Genomic DNA, 16,604 nt, shown 5'->3' on the forward strand with positions numbered 1-16,604 from the left:
TCTATAGCAACACAGCAGATGGAAAGGACCATTGCACTGCTACTTCCTACACTATCTATACGTGAACGTTGATGTATGTGCTTCTACGCAACTTTACAATGCCGGATGTGCTTCTCCAATCACTTCCAGTTTTCCTTCCATTAAATGTGTGCTTTTGTTACTTGAAAATGACTGTTCTCACTGGCAAGGAGTTGGACTGGATGATCCTTGGGGACTCTTGCAACCCTATGATTCTATGACTCTATGCCTCCTATATTAGTTATTTCCCTAGACCAGTGTTTCTCAAATTGTGCTCCTCCAGGACTTTTGGACTTCAGCTTCCAGGAATCCCAGCCGGCATACCAGCTGTTAGAAATTGTGGGAGCTGAAGTTCAAAACATCTGAAGGAGCAGTTTGAGAAACTCTGCCCCAGACTGTCCAATCTCATAACTTGTCATGTCTCCCAACTGTGTGAAATGAAGCATCTGAGATACAGAGTCCCTCATAACTCATTTGTCACCCCTCCTCTGCTTTCAGTCTGCTGCAGTCTATTAATAATAATAGTAATAATAATAATAATTTGGACAAATGTTCAACAGTGGCATTGAAGAAGGGAAAAAACATTGAAAGCGAGGGCATAAATATGCCTGATGGCCAAACAATAAAGTGTCACCAGCCAGAGGCCTATAAATATCTGGGCATATTACAGCTGGACAATATCAAGCATGAACATGTGAAAACTGTGGTCAGCAAAGAATACACACAAAGGGTCAGAAAAATTTTCAAAAGCAAGCTCAATGGAGGCAACACCATCAAGGCCATAAACACCTGGGCCACACCTGTCATAAGATATACTGCTGGCATTATAAACTGGACACAGGTGGAACTGGACAATTTGGACAGAAAAACAAGAAAACTCATGACCATTCATCATTCACTGTACCCTCGCAGTGATGTTGACCGGCTATATCTGCCTAGAAGATCAGGAGGCAGAGGATTCTTACAAGTAAAACAAGCAGTCAAAGAAGAAGAACATGCCCTGGCAGAATATGTAAAGCACAGTGAAGAACCTGCTTTGATTGAAGTCAAAAATCAGAAACTCCTCAAAGCACAGCGGACAAAAAACCAGTACAAGAAAACCGCACTACCACTACAGCTGACAGCTGGCACAACAAAATGTTGCATGGAAAGTTCCTTGACAAAATTGAAGAAAAAGCTGATAAGGAGAAGACCTGGCTATGGCTTACGAATGGGACACTGAAGGAGACAGAAGGCCTGATCCTTGCAGCCCAGGAGCAAGCCATCAGAACAAATGCAATTAAGGCCAAGATCGAAAAATCAGCTGATGACCCAAAATGCAGACTCTGCAAGGAAACCGACGAAACCATTGATCATATCCTCAGCTGCTGTAAGAAAATCGCACAGACAGACTACAAACAGAGGCACAACTATATGGCCCAAATGATTCATTGGAACTTATGCCTCAAGTACCACCAGCAGTAAAGAACTGGTGGGATCACAAACCTGCAAAGGTAATGGAAAATGAGCACGCAAAGATACTGTGGGACTTCCGAATCCAGACTGACAAAGTTCTGGAACACAACACACCAGACATCACAGTTGTGGAAAAGAAAAAGGTTTGGATCATTGACTGTCACCATACCAGGTGACAGTCACATTGACGAAAAACAACAGGAAAAACTCAGCCACTATCAGGACCTCAAGACTGAACTTCAAAGACTCTAGCAGAAACCAGTGCAGGTGGTCCCGGTGGTGATGGGCACATTGGGTGCAGTGCCAAAAGATCTCAGATGGCATTTGGAAACAATAGACATTGACAAAATTACGATCTGCCAAAACTGCAAAAGGCCACCCTACTGGGATCTGCGCGCATCATCCGAAAATACATCACACAGTCCTAGACACTTGGGAAGTGTTCAACTTGTGATTTTGTGATACGAAATCCAGCATATCTATCTTGTTTGTTGTGTCATACAATATAATAATAATAATAATAATAATAATAATAATAATAATAATAATAATAATAAATCTTTATTTATATCCTGTTTTTCTCCCATGAAGGGACTCAAAGTGGCTTCCACCAATTAATATCGCACAAACAACAATCCAAATGCATATACAGTATAAAGCAAATAAAACAATCAATAAACATAAACCCATATTAAAATAAAACAGTTTAAAAACAATATACATTACTGTGGTATCTTGTTGGCAAATACTGCACTTCGCTTCAGTTGATACATTTTTTGGCATTAATCATTAAGAAATAATTCAGTAAGAAGTCAGATTATCACATGAAAATTAAGTGTTAAATGTAATATTTAATCCAACAATAAGAATTTTGATGCTTATGATAACAAAAAATAAATAAAATGATTAGTTTTAGATGGTACTATATGAATGATTTCTTCTGGTGCTGTCTCTATTCCACTGAGCCAAGTAATACAGTCGGTAATACAGCCATCTCTCCACATTTGCGTTTTTAACATTTGTGGATTTGATTATTTACAGATTTGATTTAAAATGTTTTTTAGAAATCTCTGTTCTCCAGTGTGATCCTATGGTCAACTTCCTCCAGTCATGCTGGAGGATCTGGAGGTTTCTAGAAAGAACACCTCTCCAGGAATTTCTAGGTCCTCCAATGCAATTCTATGATCAGCAAAAATTGACGATAGGGTTGTATTGAGAGACCTAGAACTTCCTAGAGAAGTATTTTCTCAGGTAAAAAAATAGCAGTTTTTCGTTTTCACAGGGGTCCTGTGCCCCTAACCCCAACAAATGTGGATGACTGTAATAGTATAATTTAAGAGGACAAAGACTTTTGCTGGCTATACTCCTTATGAAACTGTGCTATAGTTTTAACTTCCATGATTTATATTGGTTTTGCAAACAATAATATTAATGCCATAGGTAAGCCTCAGGCTTATTCTTTCTGTTATAAGAAGCACACACTTAACCATTATCTGTTGTTTCCCATCCTTCATCAAATTTACAACTCATTACATTTGGGGCCTCAAAATGTCAAGTTAACAAGCATTTCTGATCTTTTAACTGAACTGCTTTCCATGAAACATGAACTAAAACATTCCTCTATGATGGGGTACTAATATAGAAAAAGCAGCTGGATGAATTGTAATTGCCTGTAATGTAAAAGATGAGCTGCAATTTATCCACTTTCATGTAGAAAAATAGCAGGCTGCAACTACAATACACACACACGCAAGCTGCAAGAATATGGAAGTTTTTCAAAATCCGAGTAAGTTTCAGAAGAATGTGTATATATAAAGACTTTCCCAAGAGTGAAGAGCTGATGGGAAGCAGGGTTCCTGGAATGAAATTCTACCTTAGACATAGCAACTGCAGAGACTTGGAACTCATTTATGACTAATAAGGAAAGCAGGCAGTTACAACACAGAAAAAATATAGTTGCATACAATTCTGCAGAAATGCTAACAGCTTTAACAAATCCTTCAACTAACAAGAGGTCACAGACAGGGCTAGAAAAACAGAGGGTGAGGCACACTAAAAAAAGTACTGACTGTAGGGAACAAAAAGCAGAATTTGATCATGCTACAAACCATTGGAGGTATGCAAAGGAAGATCCCAGAAAAGGAGAAATATGTAGTTAGCAATGATATATGAAGTGTAAAAAAACCAGCAAGGGAGGAGAATAAAGTATCAACGTGTGCATCTCTCATTTTGAACAATTTTCCCAAGTTAAAAACAAATATAATCTATATCAGTGAAACAAAGAGAGAGAGAAAAGGGAAAGATAGCCATGTTCAGGTAATAAATCTTCTCAAGAGACTAACCAGAAATGCAATTTCTCTTCCCTATAAACAGGCACAGTCCTAGATCCCAAAAGAGACTGTGGCAGGTTCATCATTCCAGCAAGGCTTCAATCATTCATCAGTACAAGTTCTTACCTATTAGCGGAAATCTACAGCAATTAATCCAGCTCCTGGCATTTAAATGCTGTCAATGAGCTTACTATCTTAAGATGCAGGCAAAACACATTAAGGAAAATAAGGAGTGTAAGCCTCTGGAAGGTATAACATATGAAATACAGAACTATTAGTTAGGATATTCGTGCAAGCCAAAGCTATTCTAAATAGCAATGAGCACTTTTCAGTATGCCTGGCTGTTGTAAATGTTGGAGAAGTGTCACTTGGTTTGCATTTTTGCCATTCCTTTTCTCCTCTCATTCCTTTTCTCTCAAATAGCATTCCACGCAAGTTGAATGTCCAAGGCGTATGATTGTCTGGTAACATTAATACAAGAAAATGCAGTTTCTGTTATTACAAATGTATTATTCACTTCCCTCTTCAGTGAAAAGTATTGCACAATCTGACTGTTATAATGCACTTCTACTGTATTTTTCTAGAACACACTATGCAAATCAAAGCACAGAATTTAATGTTCATAGTCACTTGTATTTCTGAAAAATACATTTGTTTCAGACTTTTCACAAGCTTGTGAACAAAACAGGCCTCAAATCCGCTACCATGACAATTCTTCTACCATAACTGGCATATAATTTAAGAACTCTTTGTCACAGCTAAAGAATACAATCTCTATCAACCCATATACCATTGTACAAATCTGCACTACCAGATATATTATGTTTGTTGGTGGAGGTAAAGCTACCCTAGTTTAAAAGGAAACAAATCTCAAAAACATGTAAACGTTCTCCCAATGTTATGATTGAGCCTCATGGCTCTGCTACTGGCAGACGTGGGCGTAAGACTCCTCGAGAGTCAGATACTCTCGAGGAGCGAGAAAGAAAGAGGCTGCGAGATATCTTTGCAGAACCATCTGACGAAGAGTCTTTTGAGGAGAGGATGGAGGAAGAGCTGGTTAGCTCAGAAGAGGATGAGATGGATTGGACTCGGGTAAGGGAGGAATTGGGTGCCACTGGCAATGATGGGATGGAAGATGATTGGGGACCTTCAGGACTAGACCCATGGACAAGCTGGAGGGATGGGACGGGATCCACAGCTGGGGATGCTGTGGGGCGTAGTCAGAGGTGTTCCAGTTCTGATGAGGAAAGTGATGAGGAAACGCCCGGGTTAAGGAGGACAGCTGATAGTGATGAGGACTTGTAACTGGCATAAAATGGGGCTTGGGAGCAATAGCAAATTGCGTTGGGCAAGGTAATCTGGACAAACGCTTGGGATCTGTGTGGGACGTTTTCCTGAAGACGGGTGTGTTTCGTGTGCTGATTACGTAAGTTGTTTTGGAATTTGGGTTCAGACGGCGGGAGGAATTGTGTGGGCTTTTGTTTGTGCAAACCTCTGCTTAATCTCAATAGCTTTGACCTTCCGTCGTCTTCTTGACGGACGCCATCTGCTACTCTGGATTTACGGACTGAACTGACTACGGGCTCGGATTCTCCTACTGGACTTGGAAAACTGCAAACGTCTGCTTCTGCCTATCGACCTTCGGAAAGAACTGGGACTACTCTACTGCTTCAATCCTCGGCTGTTGTGTTTGTATTGGAAATTTGCCTGCTGTGTGTAGGAGTGACTTCTAAGTTACTCAGAACATAGTACTGGCAGCAGAGAGGCATCTGCTGCCAATTAGTTACATTCTTTTGAACTCTTTGTTTCCCAGCTTCTGTTTTGTTTGTTCCCAAGCTGAAGCAAGCTGTTTTGATTTTACCCGGATTAAACTCCGGTTTAATCCGGTTTATCTTTTGAACGTTTTTCTTGCCCCTTTTTGCTTTTTGAGGCTAATGTTGCCTAGCCCTTGTCTTTTACGGGCATTTTGAGTTCTGTAAATCCAATAAACTCTGTTATCTTTGATCTTGTGGTGTTCTGTCCTTGACACCCAATTATCCATCAGAAATCAGCCTCTGATTTTTCATTAAACAAGTCATATCACAGCAAATGTTTTATGACTGTAAACATTTAGGCTGATGACTGTTCATTTATGGGAAGGCTGTGTTAAAAGGTCCAGTATACTTTGCTAAGAAAACATGATTAGTCGATTACTAGTGATAATTGCAATCTTCTAAGAACACAGAAAATATTATGTTTCCATTTGGGTTAAACCATAATCTTTTTTGATGCTTAATTTCCTCATTTTAGGACTCCTACAAAAAAAACCCCATGATTATTCCAATTTGGTGGAATTGTGTGGGAAATTCAAGGTGGAACACACCAATCATTCCAACTGGATACATTAGGAAGCAAATAGGAGATCTAAAAATAACTCTGAATGTTATGAACAGCCTAACAGTCACTGATTTCTTCAGATGCTATAGTATTGTTCAGTCCCAAAATAAGAATTGCACATCATTCAACAACTGAGATAAAACTAAAAAATAAATTTGGATTTATTCAGATCAATCTCAAGATGATACCCTAACAAATCCTTGAACTCACAGTCAACTGTCCAATTATAGTTTCTGAGTAAATTTTACCACTCTTTTCTGTTTAGAAGTATTCCACAAACTGTTATCCTATTTAACTATGTTATGATGTAACTGAATGTCAAACGGTAATACAGATGCCACATTCTATCTTTACCCCTTCTGACACTTCGAAATTGATATGCTACTGATAAGGGGGAAAGGAAAAATACGTCTGGTAAGGTAAATTGTCACTACCTTGATAAAAAGGTATTTATTTTATTATTTTATTCATTTATATCCCATTAAATATTAAAATGCATTAAAAGAATGTAATTGTTAAGATCTTCTGGGGAGGCCCTGCTCTCGGTCCCGCCCCCATCACAGGCACTGGGACAAGAGACAGAGCCTTCTCGGTGGTGGCCCTGTGGCTGTGGAACTCCCTCCCCAATGAATCTTAAGATCTGGCTATTTAAGCAAGCCTTTGGGGATTAATATGACCCATGAATATGATGGAAGAACAGCAAAGCAAATGGTTCAATGTTTACAAAGCTCAGTTGGTGCTAAACTTTTGATACTTTTGATATGTTTGAAATGTTTTAATTGTTTGAAAAACTATTTTAATGAATATGTTTTTACAGTTCTATAGAATTGTTTTACTGATATTATTATTGTCTGAATCTGGCATTGAATTACTGCCATAGTTTGTAAGCCGCCCTGAGTTCCCCTTCAGGAGTGAGAAGGGTGGGGTATAAGTACATTAAACAACAACTACAACTACAACTACAACAATAAATGAACTCTATACAAGCCATGGCATCTTTAATATCCTTTGCCATAAAACAGACAATGGAAAAAAAAAGCTTAGAATAGCAAGACAGCACTGTTTGCATATTGTCAGCCCTCCATATCCAGAGATTCAGCATCCATGGACTTAACTATCCACAGCTTGAAAATATTCATTTTATATCAGGAAGACTATTTTACGACACCATTGTACTATATAACAGGCCTTCAGCATCTATGGATGTTGATATCAATGGGGGGACCAGGAACCGAACCCCAGGCCTAAAGGATACTAAGGGCCCACTGTGTCATAGGGTGAGGGGGCAGGTCCTCACCATGCCATGTTCAGCTACCAACTGTTCCCAGACAGTGATAATTCCCATTTGTTTGCTGCCAAGAAACCACAAGGAACAAATAACTTTATCATGCCAACAAAAATGTAACATGGCAGTAAACTATTTCAATGTTTCTTCAGATTTACTAGCCTAATATTAAATTAAGCTATCAGGCTGTATTTGGCCCATAATTAGGCAACCAGCTACCATCCCAGGCTAAGCTTTATTATCTTTTCCACAAACCCACAATTTCAAACCACATCTCAAACTGTGCAGGAATTTAGATAATCATTAATAAATAATAATGCAGTTTGAAATAAATGTCAATTTTTTTGTTTTGGCATCTGCTGTAACCATGAATTTGTTGCTAATTTATATTTAACTTTAGCAAGTTAAACCCTAAAACTCATAATCTATTTCTGATGTGAATCTCACTGTCTCCTTCTGGTACATGCAATGGGAAGAAAGCTATTGTCTCAACAGTAACTGCCTGGATCAAGGGGCAAACTAATCAGCTGTGAAAACCATACAAGGTTTCAAGGGTTCCAAAAATATTAAAAAACAGTCCTATTTTTATCACTATGTTTTTCTTAAAGACACTAAAGTATATGTTTCAGAACCACCAAACAAACGTATGTCAGTTATAGTAGTACTCTCCTCCAGGGGTGTCATTCAGCTGGTTCACACCAGTTTGTTGGAACAAGTTGTTAAATGACGCAAAACCAGGAGTAGCAGAGGGACCAGAGGTGATAAGGAGGAAAATGGGGAGGAGAAAAAGTCAGAGGATGAAAAGGACTAAATCCTCTGGAGTCACAAGGATAGCATCACTGTTTTTCATAATGCATGCAAAATCTATTTATGTCTTTACAAAGAAAGACTTAACTGCTGAATAAATACACTGATAGTGAACAAAGTTTGTGACTCACTACTCTCATGACAAATTTCAGAAGAAGGCAAAAAAACAGATTATGGTGAAGCAGCTGTTAAATACTATTAAGTTCACTTAATGTACTTAATGTACAGCAATATTGAAGAGTAAAGGTCTAATCTGTCAATGAGAAAATGTGATATAACTGTAAACCCCATAAAGTAAAGGTAACCAATCATAATCCTTTTACTTTATAAATGTATTTCAGCATTAAAAAAAAAAACCTTTGTCAAAGCCATGATAAAAATGCTGATTCATGGTCTCTTTCATGCTGTGAGGGACTGTAAGAATTATTATTCATTCCTCAAGCAGAAGTGAGGAGCTGAATGAACTCAGTAACACAACAGAGGGTGCAGGGTAGCAATAATCATAGTATCTAGGGCAGGAATTGGCAGCCTACTGGTTGTTAGAATCTATGGGAGTTGAAGTCCAAAACACTTGGAGGGATCGAAATTTGCCCATGCCTGATCTAGAGACACTCAGGGAAACAAAACCTAGTGTCAGTAATGCAAAAATGTTATAAAATTTGCAAAGTTAGCCTACTAAGCTGAAGAGATCAGACTGTGAATAGATATGGATCTAAATTGGCAGTTCTGGTGCCATCTCAACTTCCTCATATATAATTTCCACACTGGCAGTCAGGATCTTAACTTTCTGGTTGCCTGGAGACAAAGGAAGTCCACCCACAACTATAAGGCTACTATTTAACCCCTCAAAACTGTTTTATTGTTATTTTTTATTAACATAGTAGTACAACATAAATTTTCATTGCCTACAGTAATAATATTAGAATTTCTATTATATTTTCAAGCTACTAAAAAGCCATTAACATTATATGTTTAAGGGGACTCATTTGCCAACAGGCAAGCTGACACCATGGACAGTTCGGCATTGGCCCTCCACATTTGTGGGTTTATCTTTCATGGATTTGATTATTCATGGATTTGACAAATATATTTGGTATAGATATCTCTAGGTCCTCTATGCAATTCCGCTATCAACTTCTGCCAGAGGCTGACCATAGAGTTTTACTTGAGTACAAAAAGATTATCAGAGAGGTGATTCCACAGTTTAAAACTGTTTTTAATTCACCTTTTTTTAGTAGGAGCCTTATGTCTCTAACCCCTACAAATGTGAAGGACCACTTTTAAATTTCAATTAATACCTTGAAAACATTTCATTCATTTGCAAATTAAGCCATTTACTGCATACGTAGATTAGGACCCGAAATTCCTAAACCCGAATTTCATACAGGAATGAGAATCATGTGAACCTTCAGATGCTGCTGGGTTACAATTCTCTGCATTCCTCATTACTGACTATGCTAGCTAGGGCTGCTAGGAGATGCAATACAACATCAGGAGGGGTCCCGTGATTCCCAGCCCTAAGGAATACATTGCTCATTAAAAGTCATTATTCACTATAATCAACAGATTATATTTTGTAGTAGTTTCAGTGTTTTAAACAAAAAATCATGTTATAAAAGATGCTGGTCTGCAAAGAGGCTTCTGAGATTAAATGCAGTCTGCTCAACAATCCCATCATAATTAAGTAACTAACAGAATTTAAAGAGGGAATTATCAAATGGGAATTGCCAAGTAATTATTTCTCTGAAGCAGATGAAAAGGAAGGCCTCCCTCTTAGTCATATGTTAGAACTAGATCTTACTAATATGTAAATAAAATCCAGCATATTATTAAAAATATACTGGTTCAGCCATTAGGGTATGCTAATAATAAACCAAAATACTTCAGCATTATGTTATAACAGCACATTTCTCCTGGGGGGGCACACCACCCAAAACAGAAACTGCTATAGCCAAGAATTTAGATATCTTTGCTCTGTTTTCATCATGGATACCTTCCTAGTCAAATCCAGGGAGATGGTTCTATGATCGCATCATGTGTTTATTAGCATGCCAGGTGATTCATATCATCAAAGCAATGGAAGTACAAAAGCCATTCATACAAGCAACTGTATGATTTCATGAGGAACTGGAAAGACAAGGGCCTGCCTAATGTCGTTTTTTTAAAAAACCTACCCTTTCTTAAACTTTGTAAGAATATTCAATTCCAGAGAAAATACGAATGTTGTTTTCAGCATATAATGCTGTGATTCTCTGGGGACTTGGCTCGTTGTCATTACAGGCTACAGTCGTTACAGCCTATAGATGAGAATCCCTGACTTGATAAAATTGTAGGGGAAGCTACTTTGGTCTTTAAAATTAATGTAACAAAATCCTGAACACACATTACAGAAATACCTTTATTATGTCAACCAAAAGGCTTTTTCATCAGACCTAGATGGCAAAAACCATTAAGGGAACAAAGTGACACTGTCAGGTTCACCTGTGTGTACTTTGCTTATGATGTTTTTTAGGAGTCGCTTGAAATGGTCTCAAGAGGAAGTCATTGGATTGGTGGTTGATAAGTGAAATATTGGTTGCTGCTAAGTGAAGTGATCCTCTGTGATATCACTGAGAAAGAAAAAGTGACTTATGTATGAGGGGAGAGGAGGTGAGAGGAGGGGAGAGGAGGGGAGGAAGGAAGGGAGGGAGGGAGGTAGAAAGAAAGAAAGAAGGAAGGAAATAAAGAAAGCACAATGTTGCACTGGAGACATTGTGAGATAGACTCAGAGCTGGAGAAGAGGGGAAAGAGAGGGGAAGGAAGAAAGGAAGGGAAGGAAAAGCATAAGGAAATAGTATGAGGGGAAGGAAAAATAAAGAAGGGAGGAAAGCAGGGGGCGGAAGCCCCTCTAACACCCAGACACCACTAGGTATATATGCTAGTTCTGGCACAAAAATGCAACTAGGGAAAAATTCTAATCATTGCCACTGGAATACATAAAAGAATGGAGAGCACCTTGTGCACCTAATGATGTGATATTGGGTAGCACTAGATCTATAAAGCTAAAGGGGATGAATGTCTTTTTAAAAAGGAGTTTAATTCTATATCTCTCACATTCCATCTATATCTGTACATGAAAATTTCAGCTCTCAGTTCTAAGTAAATTAATCTCACTCTTTTAGGATGGAAGGTGGGAAAGAAACAAGTCAAATGTAACTTAGTAATATCAGGTCCACAACAATAAAAATAAAAATATATTTTAAAATGTCTTAAGAACGGTGAATCTCAGTATCCCAACATTTCCTAACAAGGGAGAGGGCCTTCTCTGCTGTGGCCCCCCGATTGTGGAACTCACTGCCCGGTGAGATTAGGCAAGCCCCCACATTAGCAGCCTTTAAGAAAGACCTGAAAACATGGCTCTTCCATTGTGCCTTTGGAGAGTAATCACTAGATAAATCCCTTTTGCTGCTCTCCTTCAATATTTGTCCTCCAGATTGCACCGCCACTTTATGACCCTGTCCTCTGTGGTTTTTACTCCTACTTCCTTTCTCACCCCGAGTTTTAACTTAGTTTTCATGTGGCCCGCCCTTGGTTTTATTGTTCTTTTGATCTTGTTTAATGTAGTGTGTATTTTCTTTTATTGTTGTTGTTTTATTGTTGTTTAATGTGCTATGATTTGTTGTTCTATTATATTTTGTTATATTATATTGTTCTGGGGATGGCCCTATGTAAGCCACCCCGAGTCCCCGTTGGGGAGATGGTGGCGGGGTATAAATAAAGTTTATTATTATTATTATTATTATTATTATTATTATTATTATTATGTCAATGTATAATAGATGAAATCTATTTGCATATTTAAAATAATAATGATCATCATCATTCTCTAACTAGAAATAAGTCATATGGGAACTGATGCTTTCAATTCAATATAATTGTCTTACCCTTATTTGCACACTTCCCTTTCAGTCATTATATAAGTAAACTCATAACAAAATACTGCTGGAGACAGACAAATCACTGAATCAGCTTACAAAAAGACAGCAGAGGGCACTAGTCTTCCCATCTGCAAAACAACTTCCATATTTTGAAAAAATATATTTTCAGATCTTAACTCAAATAGCAATATCATCACAAATGTCAGCTTTGCATAAAAATACATTTCAGGAGACACTGGGACCATCCCAAATAGGTTTCAAAAAAGAAAATTTCAAAAAAGAAAAGAACTGCTGCAAAAGAGTGCCTGGTGATGAACACTGCCAAATGTGCTAACGTCAATCACCTCTATTTAACATTTACACACTCCCAATGTAACAAAGAAAGCTACATTAAGCTTTAATTATTGAATATTCTTGGAGGCTTTTTTCAAAGCATGCATCACGCTTTTCATTTTTCCAGATCAGGAAGACAATGACATAGAGCCCAGACTTTTGCAAACTTTGCCAAGAGTTACAGTCTAGTGAGCACAATGCAAGCCAGTAGAATTTTCTTGTCAGAATGGAAGAATATTGCTTATGTAGACACAATCCCAGTTTCACCCCCGATCCCCTTATAAATGCCACACTTACCATAACAGGTTTTGCCTGTAACACTAAATTATCCCTGAAGAATGTAATGCAGTAAGCCCCCCACTTGGTGTGGGATAAGGGCATTTTCTCCATGAAAATGGAGAAACTATGAATTATTAAAAACACATTTTTTTTATCTGAGAGAACACTTCTCCAAGCATTTGTAGGTCCTTCAGTACTACTCTATGTCAATGTGTATGTCAAGAGAAGAATTATCTCTAGAAATCTTAAGGCATTCCAGCACAACTTTATGGCCTATTTCCAGAGGCTGATCATAGAATTGCACTGGAGGATTTAGGGATTCCTAGCTGTAACATTTTAATAAAATTGGCAGATAATCAAATCCATGAATAATCAAAATCTGCAAGTTAAACCCGCAAATGTGAGGGGTTCAACTATACTGGTTCAGGATTCAATTGATGTAAATACTAAATGTGGTGCAGAAATAAATTTCCAGCAACATGCTTTCAGCTTCCACAACTCATTGAGAACTGATTAGGAGTAATAATTTTCTCTGTTACACACAGATATTTTATCAAGCTAGTATCTCAATAAAGAAGAACACTCATATGCTAATTCCACGAATGAGCTAACCTACAAAGATGGTACTGATCTAGCAGCAAGAGCGGAATAGAATTTTCCTCCCCTAGCCCCATAATGCAGTTGCTATCGGAGCAACCCAAAGACCAGCTCTAGATGATTTCCCAGCTGCCTAATGCTGATTTCTGAAGTATACAGGGATTTAATAGGAAAAGGGAAATTGCCACCTTCCTGTTTCTATTAGAAGTCATATGTTTCAGCAACCAAAATCAGATCCCGTCCATCAAACTCTAAATCTATGCACCCTGTGCAGTAATGCATTTTGTAAAAATCTAGCTGTCACTGCAAAAAAAGAGACAGGGAATGTGAAAGTTCACAGTGAGGTCTATGAGAAACTATAACCATGTAAATCGGTAACAATGTCATAATGGCCAGGCTATTATGGACCTCTATGCAGATGTGGCACAGTGCCTGTGGATAGAAACCCAGCCTCCACACAGCAGTTTGCTTTAAGAGCAGCACTGGTGGCTAATTTAGAGCTGTTGGCTCCAGATAAGCATTAGTGCTATTAGCACATAACTTATCCCACCTGATGTATCTGTCAGACAGTTTTCCTTCCAAAAACAACAAAGGGAATAAATGTTTCAACTGGCATCAATCATTCAGAAACAAGAACTATTCCTAAGTGACATGATTTAAACATGCTTCCTCCATTTAAACCAGAAACAATATACCATACATTGCATGCCTTTACATGCAAATATTTCTTGAAATTATTTTCCTTTACAACACCCCGGCTCACAGCCACAATAAAATATACATTATGTGCCGTGTCATCTAATAAAACATTATAGATGCATTTGAAAGCTCTTCCAATGAAATCTTTATCAGATTTTCATAAACAGAATGAAATAATAAAGCAATTCTCAGGATTTAAACAAAATGTTCCACCCTTCAGAATGCTGGACCATTGCCAGACAAACAACTATAATTTATTTGTACTAGTTAAATCCTATTAAACAGAGATGATAGTTAAAAAAAAGAGAGAGATATGGTATTTCTGGTACCAGTTACTCATTTTGTGATATTATAAATCCAGATCTGAAAGTTAGATTATCATATGCAAAGTCATTAGAAAACAAACACTCAAAACAGAAAGCTGGAATAGTTGTCTAGCTTTGAGTCTGATGGCTCAAAGTTAAAAAAAAAAAGTAAAATATGGATAGGATTTATTTTCACACAAATCAAATAATGTCCAACATACCCTTTATATTTGTGGCTGATCAGATTTCTTATCTAACTTTAAGACAACCACCTACCCAGACAGTAGACTGCCACCTTTCAACTCAGCCTCCATGATATTAACTAATAAACAATATGAAACATAAAACCATTTAAATCAGTGTGTGTGTGTGTGTGTAGATGAAAATAAACCTTGTTTCCCTTTCTCAAGATAAAGACAGATATCTACAGCTACAATAACATCTTAAAGTTTGCTAAGAAAGCGTTAGGTCTTGGGGAAGAATTCTAAAATTTGGGACGCTGCTGTGTGCATATGATTTCAAGAACTAAAGAAAATTACAATAATTTTGCATACAAATGTGCATTATCCAGGTCCTATGAATGAGGCATTAGTATATGCAAACCCAATTTTAAAATAAGTTCTTACAAAATATACAGTAGAATCTCACTTATCCAAGCTTCACTCATCCAAGGTTCTGTATTATCCAAAGCAGTCTGCCTTTTAGTAGTCATTGCTTTTGTAGTAAATGTTGCAATGTTTTGGTACTAAATTCGTAAATACAGTAATTACTACATAACATTACTGTGTACTGAACTGCTTTTTCTGTCAATTTCTTGTAAAGTGTGATGCTTTGGTGCTTAATTTGTAAAATCATAATGTAATTTTATGTTTAATAGGCTTTTTTCTTAATCCCTCCTTATTATCCAAGATTTTCGCTTATCCAAGGTTCTGTCGGCCCGTTTATCTTGGATAAGTGAGACTCTACTGTAGTACATGAAAAGACAAAGAAATCTTTTAACTTTTACCTTATTTACACAGAATCTTTCAATGGAGAAGATAACGATAATGGAGGTGGTGGTTGTCTTTGAGAGGTCAAGAAACTCAGTGCTTGGATCACCTGTCTAAGTTGCGGTGAATGTTGCTCCAAAAACTGAAGAAAAAAATACAGAAATGTGTTATTTACCACTCATGGAGTGCCAAAATGCACCTGACAAAAACATGAAGCATGTTTAAATAGAGCACGATTTAGTCCAAGATGATTTTGCCATTATAAATCAATTAAACTACTATTCTATATACTTTTATCTGGAGGTGAGCTCCATTGAATTCAATGAAGCTTACTTCAAAGTAGACATGCCCAGAACTGTTCGATTAGTCTTTAAGATAATATGGCTAGACTTTTTGTTATGTTTACATGAAAGACTAACAGCAATATCAGTATGGAAACAAAACTGACATTTTAATTATTTTTTAATGTCCAATAACATATTTCAGATTCCAAAAACTGTAGTAAGCCCATAAACCTTTTTTTTGTTTCTGTTAGAAAACAAACTTGATTAATTACAATTGTATTCAACTCCAAACTCTAATACTCAATATCTATAAAAGGATTTTACATAGTAAATAGTTACAAAAAAAGGTTATGAAGTACACTGTAACCTTTATGATTCAGAAGTTCTATGCCAAACAGAACCAAATATAAAAGACAAACAGAATCTTACATTTATTTTTCATTTCCTCAGTTTTAAACCAAACTCATGTTTTTAGAACAGGGAAGTAGAATATGTGACCATTTAGATGTTGCTCAACTACAGTTCCCATCAGCCTAGCCAGTAGTGAGGGGAGATGGGAAATGCAATCCAATCACATCTCGAAGGCCATACATTGCCCATTCCCTTTTTAGAGGAATGACAAGCTCACATATGTTTGCATATTTAGTTGGACAGATTTTAATAAAATTAAACTCCGTCAAAAGTCATATTAGTTGAGTATTCCTTATTTGGAAAACCAAAATCTGAAATACTCCAGAATCTGACATTTTTGCCACTAGCCTCCGCCTTGAGGTAGCGACTTCAGTAATCCTGCTTGTTCATTCACAAAGTAGAAGTCAGCAGTTGGTGGGTTCCCCAGAAAGAGGCTGGAGAGAGACACAAGATCTCTGCAATGAAAGGAGGTATACATTGAAATATATTTTAAATTACTAAAAAATATTGTATAAAATT

General features: G+C 37.3%; 1 protein-coding gene across 15 annotated transcripts in view; it reads right to left on the minus strand.

Annotated features, from left to right (window-relative positions):
• atxn1 (ataxin 1) overlaps nt 1–16,604 on the minus strand; it is a 346,870-nt gene that overhangs the window by 279,123 nt on the left and 51,143 nt on the right. For all 15 annotated transcript variants that reach the window (XM_062980695.1, XM_016992935.2, XM_016992934.2 and 12 more), the window contains exon 2: nt 15,408–15,532. The gene's annotated coding sequence lies outside the window, so the exon portion shown is untranslated. The remainder of the gene's footprint in view (nt 1–15,407; nt 15,533–16,604) is intronic.

Source organism: Anolis carolinensis, chromosome 4 (genome assembly GCF_035594765.1).
Source record: "Anolis carolinensis isolate JA03-04 chromosome 4, rAnoCar3.1.pri, whole genome shotgun sequence".
Lineage (NCBI taxonomy): Eukaryota > Metazoa > Chordata > Lepidosauria > Squamata > Dactyloidae > Anolis > Anolis carolinensis.